Below are 3329 nucleotides of genomic sequence, written 5' to 3' on the forward strand. Positions count from 1 at the left end.
GATAAATTGCAATTGATAGTGATGTTAAAAGAATTGTTGATTGTGATAAAAAATAGAACCTAGGTTAAATGAATTATATGCTTCATTAATTTATTGCCTAGATTAACTTGTTTCCATAGAACTTAATGCTTTATCTAAGTTAAATAGATTGTATGCTTCATAGATTTATTGCTTAGATAAAAGAGTTAATTATTGAGCGCTTCGCCTTGATAACTTATAATAGGGAGACTGGGATAATTGACTGCTTCAGCGTTATCTGCGGGGTTAATAGTTTAATTGAGAAATTGGAATAATACTTATTATTAGTGATTAGGAATGATTGTTGAGGGTGGAGATTAACCTTTAACTGTTTCTTAATATCATAATATCTATCTTTAATTGCTTTCTAGTTTATGCTATTTAATTTTGAGTTAAAAATCAAAATCCCATTTTAAGTTTTAGTGTTAATTCTTGAATAATAAAGTGAACGATAGTCCTCGTGGGTTCGACTTGTGCTTGCTATTATACTGAAATAATTGGAAGTATTGAAAGAAAAATCATTGTTAAATTTGTGTGGTATACGACATCCATCAAATTTTTGGCGCCGTTGCCGGGGACTATTGTTATTCTCTTTGTTACTCAAATTTATTTATTTGTGACTAATTAGTTTTTACTGTGGAATTATCAGGTGTATATGTCTGGTGAATACGATACTCAAGAAAGGTTATCTCGGCTTAAACAATATCTTGAGTCATCGTCAGCTTCTCATTCTTCAAGGATTATTACCGATAATCTGCTCTTTCAACCTCTTGCTCCACAAGTCAATCCTGTTAAACTGCCATTACCATCTGACAATGAATCTGATTCTGAAGATTCATCAAGATCCTATAGAACAATGGCCAAGCAAAGGACATTGAAAGAGTTGGCAGCGCCAAATCTTGACCAACAACCACTTTGCATCTAGTATCCACCGTTGGATGTAAACTTTGAGCTAAAATCGGGCCTCATCCACTTATTGCCTTCTTTCCATGGGATGCCTGGTGAGGATCCGAATAAACATTTGAAGGAGTTTCATATTGTCTGTTCTAGTATGAAACCCGCTGCAGTGACTGAGGAACAAATTAAGCTGCGAGCTTTTCCTCTCTCCCTAAAGGATGCAGCTAAAGAGTGGTTGTACTATCTTCCACCTGGTACTGTTGAAACTTGGAATGGTATGAAGACTATGTTCCTAGAACGATACTTTCCAGCATCTAAAGTTGGAAGCATCAGGAAGGAGATCTGTGGTATAAGGCAGTATACAGGAGAGTCTTTGTACGATTATTGGGAGAGATTTAAGAGGTTGTGTGCTAGTTGCCCTCATCATCAGATAAGTGAACAACTCCTCATTCAGTAGTTTTATGAAGGATTACAATCACTGGATAGGAGTATGATTGATGCAGCCAGTGGGGGTGCACTAGTTGATAAGACTCCTACTGCAGCCAGGAGCTTGATTTCTAATATGGCTGCTAACTCACAACAGTTTGGCATTTTCCAAGATCCTGTTCCACCACCCAAATCAGCTAATGAAGTGAGCACATCTAATGCTAATCAGCTGGGTCAACAATTGGCTCAATTAACTGCAGTGGTCCAACAACTAGCTTTAGGCCAATAGGTGCGGCCATGTGGAATCTGTCAAGTTGTGGGGCACCCTACTGATACTTGCCCTACTCTAGTGGAGGGAGAAACTGAGGGTGTTAACGTTGTAGGAAATTTCCCTGGTCAATTACGTCAGATGTATTATGAACCATTTTCACAAACTTATAATCTTGGCTGGCGTGATCATCTAAACCTTCGTTATGGGAATCAACAACAAATTGCTCCACAACCAACATCAGCGAGACCACCTGGTTTCACTTTGCCACTATTAAACAAGTGCCACGCTATGCCAAGTTTTTGAAAGAGTTGTCCACTAATAAGCGTAAGTTGAGAGGTAATGAAAAAGTTAGTGTGGGGGAGAATGTTTCCGCAGTTCTTCAAAAGAAGCTTCCACCAAAGTGTAAGAATCCTGGTACTTTTACTATCCCTTGCACTATTGGTAATAAAAGAATTGAGCGTTGTATGTTGGATTTGGGAGCCTCTATCAATGTCATGCCATTCTCCATTTATGCTTCATTGAATCTCGGTCCACTTGAAGAAACAGGGGTGATTATTCAACTTGCTAATATGTCAAATGCTTATCCCAGGGGTGTAATAGAAGATGTTTTAGTTCAAGTAAATGAATTGGTGTTTTCGGCTGATTTTTATGTTTTTGATATAGAAGATGAATCTATTCCATGCTCCACTCCAATTTTGTTGGGGAGACCATTCATGAAAACTGCGAGAACTAAGATTGATGTGCATGACGGTACGTTGACCATGGAATTTGATGGGGAGACTATTCGATTTAATATTTTTGAGGCTATGAGATATCCAAGTCATGTGCATGCTGTTTACTCTCTTGATGTGTTGGATATCCTTTCTCAATGAGTTTTAGATTTGCATAGTGAAGAATGTTTGGAGGTTGCATTGAGAGAGCATCTTGTGTTGACCGATGAAGATTTGTCTCATGCGATCAAGGATGTCATAACCACACTCAATAGTGGTTTTGACAAGACTTTTAAGAAGGTTGCATTTCTTAATTTGTCGATTTCTAATGAGAAATTGCAGCCATCAATTGTTCAAGCTCCTACACTTCCGGAGCATCTCAAATATGTGTACTTGGGGAAGAACGAGACACTTCCAGTTATAATTGCAAGAGATCTTAATCAAGTCCAAGAAGAAAAATTAATGAGAGGACTCCAAGAATATAAAACAGCCATTGGTTGGTTTATTGCTGATATTAAGGGGATTAACCCTTCTATGTGCATGCACCGAATTTTACTTGAAGAAGGATCTAAACCAACACGTGAGGCGCAACGGAGAATAAATCCACCTATGATGGAGGTTGTGAAAAATGAGATATTGAAGCTCCTTAGTGCGGGTATTATTTAGCCAATTTTAGATAGTCAATGGGTGAGTCCTGTTCAAGTGGTGCCAAAGAAGTCTGGAATTATAGCGGTAAAGAACGATGAAAATGAGCTGGTACCAAAAAGAATGCAAACCGGGTGGCAAGTTTGTATAGACTACCGAAAGTTGAATGTGGCAACCCGTAAAGATCACTTTCCATTACCTTTCATTGATCAGATGCTTGAGAGGTTAGCGGGTCATCCTTATTATTGTTTTCTTGACGGTTATTCGGGATATAATCAGATAGTTATAGCTCCTGAAGATCAAGAGAAGACAACCTTCACATGCCCTTTTGGTACATTCGCTTTCCGACGTATGCCGTTTGG

The 3329-nt window shown here is 38.3% G+C and overlaps 1 non-coding gene across 1 annotated transcript; it reads right to left on the reverse strand.

Moving 5' to 3' along the window:
* Window positions 1-1240: 1240 nt before the first annotated feature.
* On the reverse strand, window positions 1241-1347 carry LOC133807889 (small nucleolar RNA R71). Its single transcript, XR_009879775.1, has one exon. It is a non-coding gene; the product is annotated as a small nucleolar RNA R71 (small nucleolar RNA).
* Between the last annotated feature and the right edge of the window lie 1982 nt (window positions 1348-3329).

Source organism: Humulus lupulus, chromosome X (genome assembly GCF_963169125.1).
Source record: "Humulus lupulus chromosome X, drHumLupu1.1, whole genome shotgun sequence".
Classification (NCBI taxonomy): domain Eukaryota; kingdom Viridiplantae; phylum Streptophyta; class Magnoliopsida; order Rosales; family Cannabaceae; genus Humulus; species Humulus lupulus.